General features: G+C 42.1%; 1 protein-coding gene across 1 annotated transcript in view; it reads left to right on the forward strand.

The window, feature by feature from the left end:
• The first annotated feature begins 1070 nt into the window (after positions 1-1070).
• epha8 (eph receptor A8) overlaps positions 1071-6505 on the forward strand; it is a 77228-nt gene continuing 71793 nt past the window's right edge. Inside the window, exon 1 of the mRNA XM_034868477.1 lies at positions 1071-1134. The gene's annotated coding sequence lies outside the window, so the exon portion shown is untranslated. The remainder of the gene's footprint in view (positions 1135-6505) is intronic.

The raw sequence follows: 6505 nt of genomic DNA on the forward strand, positions 1-6505 counted from the left end.
TTGTACAGTGAGTAACCATGGAGTGATGGTAGATCATCTCTGAGTGTGTAAAAGTATGAGGAAAAGTACACTGACTTGAACTTGGCCAGTTGAGGGGGAGGAGGGCAGGCCAAGTTTCAGTTCACTTACTGCTTCAAGGCAAACATGTTGCATATTGCAGTTATAACATTCTGGAGAGACAGTAAAAGAGCAAATGTCAGACAAAAAGATGAAAGATGAGAGACTAAAGGCTGAGAGGTGTGAAGTGTTTTGTTAAACTCGTTCTAATGTGAGGGACATGACTTGGCTGCTTGACAAGCAATTCAATTTTATTTATAGTATCATCTTCTAACACTGATAGCCAATTAAAATCCATTGTATTTTACACAGGTGGTCAGGGGCTTGGTGTGGCTTTCCACTCAATGGTACTACAATCCTATGGGTAGCTCTGTGTATTTTTTTCACATGGCAACGTCCGCTGTATTAGTGTATTATTATCATTAGCTGGAGGGTGCAGTGTGAGCTTGATGTCACTGTTAACAGAACCTTATCGTTCAGCTCACAACGTCATAGTTATAGTTTTGGTTAAGCCCTCAAATCTTAAAGCTCTTTGACTTAACGACAATAAATGCAACGTTAATAAGAGTGACCTCACACAAGAAGTTCTGGCCTTGGGCCCAACTTAGCCCTTGGGCCCCTGGTCCTGGGCTTGATTTTCTGGTGGTTTCCAGGAGGTCAGCCCTCAGATACTGTACCGTTTTACGCTGCACATTTAACAGTTAGTGTTTTGTTTCCTGTTCTATTCTGAGCCTTGTCCACTGAGGTCCAGGCTCCAAGGGCTCCGAGGGTAAACTAGTTCAAGGTGACATCTCACGCTGTGACCAACGACTCAGAGTTGCCTTCACGACCGTCATGCCTCATCAGTCACACCTGTCAGAAAGGTGTATGCGTGCATGTGAGTTACCCGGGTGCCAGTGCACACAGAGGATGATGACGAAGGACAGGATGAATGTGGGGAGGATGGCAAAAACAATTGTTTAAAACTCATTTATGTAGCTCCTCTGTTGTTGTTTTGTTTCTTTGTCTGCAGTGAACCTACTGGACACTACAACGATCACAGGAGACTGGGGATGGCTAACGTATCCGTCACATGGGGTAAGAAAAACATGTCCACTGTCTGAGATCAACATTTTAGCATACCAGCACAGGACAAATACATTTTTTAACAGATTTAAAAACGCTTTTGCCAAAATAATGAAGACCTCAGATGTCAAATCTACCTCGATTTAGTCTTGCATTGGTAGACCCATCTCCATGGCACTGTGGAGTAATGTGTGGCTCCTCCAGACACACAGTACATTCTAGGAAAAAAATGCTTGGGGTTGTTTGCATTTCTTTAAAGCAATCACAATCGTCTTGGGTGGTGCTAAGCTCTGGTGGCTCTGCAAAATAGTCTTGTTTTTTTGTGGAACATTTGCACCCTGCAAAAGAAAACACCACCTACAATATTACCTGAAGTTAACGTTACGGTGATGTGAGCTATTTAAATTAGCTGGACACATGGTTAAATGTCGTTTGCTCTTACCAGTCGATCCGGAAATGTCCCAGTTAGAGACTTAATGCCGTATACGTATTATTTTTTCATCTTTACAATCATTCCCCAAAAGAACCAAGCAGGCCTGCCTTGTTGCACCAACCAAATTTACTCTAGGCTCCAAGGGGAAGGAGAAGAGAGGGAGGTGGGGGGAAGAAGGAGAAAGATGAAAGGGAGGGAACGGGGTGACGGAGAGGGCACGGCGTAGCTGCATTAGCATATTGTAATGCCACACAATGATGCCTGGGGTTATGAATTAAGACTCGACAGCCGCGGTCTTTATAGCAGCGAGATGCCACAATGTACCTGACTCCCCCCCCCCGGCTGCCAGCGAAGTGGTAGAAACATTTAACTCACCTCCCGCCCACACAACAGAAGAACAGAAGGCGATGTGAATGAACGGCGGCCAGGAGGAACAGATGGATTGTCTTTCAAGTCCTGAGAAAAGACCCGGACGAATTGGATTAGAGTTGTGCGCGAAATAACTCCTTCTGTGTAAAAATCAGCATGAGAAGTGAATCTCCTCCGTCCTGACAGGCTCTTGTCACAACATCTAGATAACATAAACTCAGCCCGGGTGTCTTATTTAATTGGTTCGATATGCCAGAAATGTTCACTCCTAACTTGACGAGAGACATATTTTCACTCTGAGCTGCTGTGATTGAAATATTTGATTGAATGGATTTAGAGCTGGAGCTCAGCTTTGTGGCGGTATGGTCCGGTTACGTAAGGTGTGCATCTGGCGCTGAATGGCAAGGATCTGATGAAGGTGAAACAAGCTGTTTGGTGTTTGTTCTCATCAGAAAGTTTTTTCTGCTGATCTTGAAGTGAAGCTGAAGTCTACAGGTGAATAGTTAGTAACATGCACACCACTTGGTTTCCTTTGTGGTGCAGTGAAATAAATCCACACAAAGATCCATTTAAAAAATGAAAATAAAATTCCAGCACGCACTTTTCACCACTGCATTTGGTTTATTTAGACATGTAATGTAATGTAAAGTAACTAATAAAGCATTGTGTTGTCATCGTTTTAAATTTGACCCGTTTTCAAATTTTCTTTATCAGAAATTTGGGGTTTCTTTCAACCTAATTTTCAAAAGATTAACACGGGTGGTTACATTCAGCAACCTTTGCAAGTTATTTTAAGGATCATTTCACTACTTTTAATGGAAATTTGAGGTGTTTTATTCAATTCTAAAGCATTAGAAAAAAATAATTAAATTGGTTTGAAAACAGTATCCTGACTAAACTTCAACATAAGTTCCTCTGATGTTAATTATTAGTCAAAATAACTCATACTTTCAGAATTTAAAATCAAAAGTAAGATTACTGTTATGTAAATAAAGTTTATTGACAAAAAAAAGTGACAAAAACGTAGAAAAAATACAAAGTGTAAAAGTGTAACTTTTTTTTTTTAACCTGGACCCTATTTCCCTATTTTTTTCTGTCTGAGTGACTGATGTAAACAACAATCTTTGAAATTGATCAAAGCAAGACCGCTGCAATCAGCAGAGGCGAAACAAGCTGCGATGTAGCGCTAATGTGTCTATATTCATGTGTCTTATTGATTTTTAATGCTTATGACTTTTAACTGTTTGTACTTGTGTTTTATCTGTTTTAATGATTTTGTGTAAAGCACTTTGAATTGCCCTGTTGCTGAAATGTGCTATACAAATAAAGCTGCCTTGCCTTGCCTAATGGGCAATTCCACACCTTCAATTTAGGTCCACTAAAAGTGCTGTTTTACACACTGTCTGACAACATTATGGAAAGGAGCCCTACGTAGTTTGACCTTTCTGTTAAAGAGTAAAATCCTGCTTCCCTGTGTTTTGCCTTTGAGTCTTTTTCCTTGTGTCCTGTATTCTGAGTTGCTGTTGTTTTCCCTGGATTTTGACCATTGCCAGTTTTTCTGTATTTACCATTGCCTCAGATTTTTTGGACACCGTTGCCTGTGGGTTTATTAGCTCAATTGCCCCTACTGAGGCTTTTAGAAAGCAAGACGGCGCCTGTGTTTGGCCACTGCCGCATTGCATTTCCATGTTTGTACTTGTCCTATTTCTTGTCGCATCAGCCCAATCGTCTAACGATTGTGGATCTGCCAGTCGGACGTATGATTGACATGTTTATTGGACGTCAGAATTCTATGGAAGGACTCTTTAAAAGCTGGAAAAGTTTTAGACAAACTTTTCCGTCCCCCCCTTGTGTGTCCTCCCTCTAACACCTGAGTACCGGCTCCTGTTTACGTCCAGGGGGCCTGGTAATCCCAAGAAGAGACAGAGGAGAAGGGGCTGCAGAGCTGGCGCTGAGGTCAAGATGAGCCGATCTTCCTGGACGAGAGTGCTCTGGCCTTATCGCGGTGAACGGTGTCGGTGGTTGCGGCCAGTTTCCCTGCAGGATGCGGGTACGGGTTTATGGGTTATTGCCCGTTGGACGGGTGCCTCTGTCCCAGCGATGTGCTGATGGCAACATGGACCTGCCGCTATCAATGGTTGCTGTGCTGCCTGACCAGCGGCTGACCGCTAGCTGCAGCTGGAGATCGCATGGTCAGGTAGTTGCGTTTGGTTCCTTCACAGTCAGCCGTTGAGGATGCCGGTCATCGTCATTGCAGTTTGCTTAATGCTCATTCCATTTCTAACAAAACTTTTATTCTTAACAAGCTTTTTAACAGTGAGAAGATGGATTTTACGTTCCTTGTAAAGTGGCAAAGGAAAAATGAGTTAGTTCACTTAATCTAGCTCTGTCCTGTAGGCTGCCGTGTTACCTGGATACCACGAATGGCACGCTGGAGTGGTGGTTGTGCATTGTGACAGTTTCCTATGTAGAGCCATGAACTTTGAAAATTTTTCCTCTTTTGAATCACAAATGCTCAAAGAAGGTTCTTTTAATGCTTTCTACAGTGTGCTAATTTACACTCCTCCTGGCTCAGCAGGCATGTTTCTTACTGATTTACTGACTTTTTTATGATCTATTATCAAACTGGAGAAGGTCTTAATTATTGGAGACTTTATCACATTAAGGGCCACACCCTGGACCTCGTCTTCTCTCTTGGTCTAGATGTAGTAAATGCACCTGTGGAAGATGTTCTTGTGAGTGATCCTAGCTGTGTTAACGTTCCTGTAGATTCTCTGCCCCTGAGAATTAGGGCCCAACGGCGTATTATTAATCATGATGCTGCTGAGAAGTTCTCTGCCCTGTTTGAAGTGTTTATCCAGTCTTTTAATAGTCAGTGTTTAACCATTTATATGTGGAAATATGCCAGCTTTATACACGCTAAAAGTATTGTTTATGTAAATGGGGTCTGGTAAAATTGGCGATGGCAATTTCTGGGCTGTTTCTGGTTAAAAAAAGCTTGTATTGTGCAAAAACTATTTAATGATATTCAAGGGGCCTCAAGCATTATATTTGCGTGTGTATGTGTGTGAGAACGAGGGAGAAAAAACATGCTACCTCATGGGCTCTTTGATAAATGGATGTTTTGACAGCTTCTTAGTCTCTCACACTCTCACTTACACACACACACACACACACACACACACACACACACACACACACAGTACACATAAGGTCATTTTTTGCCATCCTGACAGTTTATAGTGTTATGAATGTGCCATGCTAGCAGCATCAGTTTTTCAGCTGTCTTCCTCTCTTTGATGGTCTTAGGTCGAGAAAATGCAGCTGCAGTAGGAGCAAAAGATTTCTGTCGCCTCACAATAATGTCATGAAAAGCTGTTATCGTTTGGTGCTGAGTGACTTCTGTATGTCCAGTCATGCTACGTCTGATCCCCAAAACTGGGTGAGAAGTTTGGATTCTGCAAAATTGTGCAAAATCTATTCACAACAAATACATTCATCACGGCTCTGCTGTTTTACCCGCAGGTTCAAAAAGATGTTATTTTTACATTGAAATGTTGTTCAGGATGGGACGCAAGTCACTGTGAGTGTATCAGCAGCAAGGTTGAGGGAGAAAGAAGGTGAAATAGATAGAGAGGTTGCCCACAGGGAATACAAGAGGAATAAGTGTCAAGTCTATGCTGGAGTAAGATGGATTCAAATTGTCAGCGTGTGGTTTCCTGAATGTGAAGTCATTTTCAGACAGAGAGACAGGGTTCAGGGACAGACATTTCCTCTCTGCAGCTCTAACTATTTATTTTGAAGGCTTATTTCTTGCCAGATTATCCCTTTGCATTTAGGCTTCATCCACTGTACATTTTCATTTCTGAACAAACTAATCCATCGACACTAATAAGCCTAAAACGCACATCAAATGTTTTAAATTCATGAAGAATGGGCATGCGCAGAACGGTGAAAACCAGAAGCTAGTCTCGCATTAACAGCCCCGTCCCCACGGCCCTGTGGAGTCAGCTCTGGCCACACCAAACACATCCTGGGATAGAAGAAATGTTGTTGGATTGTTTGCATCTCTTTATATCAGTCACAATTGTCTTGGGTGGCGGTAAGCTCTGGACGCAGAGACGCAGACTCTGCCAAATAGTCTCGGGACAGAACTTGTTTATGTTTGTATCCCGCAAAAGAAAACGGCACATACGCTATCAAATGAAGTTCAGTCAGGAACACTCTCTTAATTGAACTCAAGCTACACTGCATTGCTGGCTGAAATGAGTAAGAAGAAGTTGAAGTAGTGAGAATAGTTGGAAAAGTGGGAGAGGTTTTAATTAGTATGAGTTTAATTGACACGTGGTCAAACGTCATTTGCTCTTACCAGTGTATAGCTGAGTTGTACTTCGCCCACAGCAACCCCACCAATCGGTCCCAAAACGTCCCAGTTAGAGAGGAAATGTCTTAAACATGTTTGGAAAATCTTCACAATTATTCCACAAGGCTCTGTATTAGGCCCTCTTTTATTTACTATTTATATAAATGATCTTAATCGGCATGTGTCTGATGCAAACTTTCATTTTTATGCAGATGACA

This window comes from Etheostoma cragini, chromosome 4, assembly GCF_013103735.1.
Source record: "Etheostoma cragini isolate CJK2018 chromosome 4, CSU_Ecrag_1.0, whole genome shotgun sequence".
NCBI classification, from domain to species: domain Eukaryota; kingdom Metazoa; phylum Chordata; class Actinopteri; order Perciformes; family Percidae; genus Etheostoma; species Etheostoma cragini.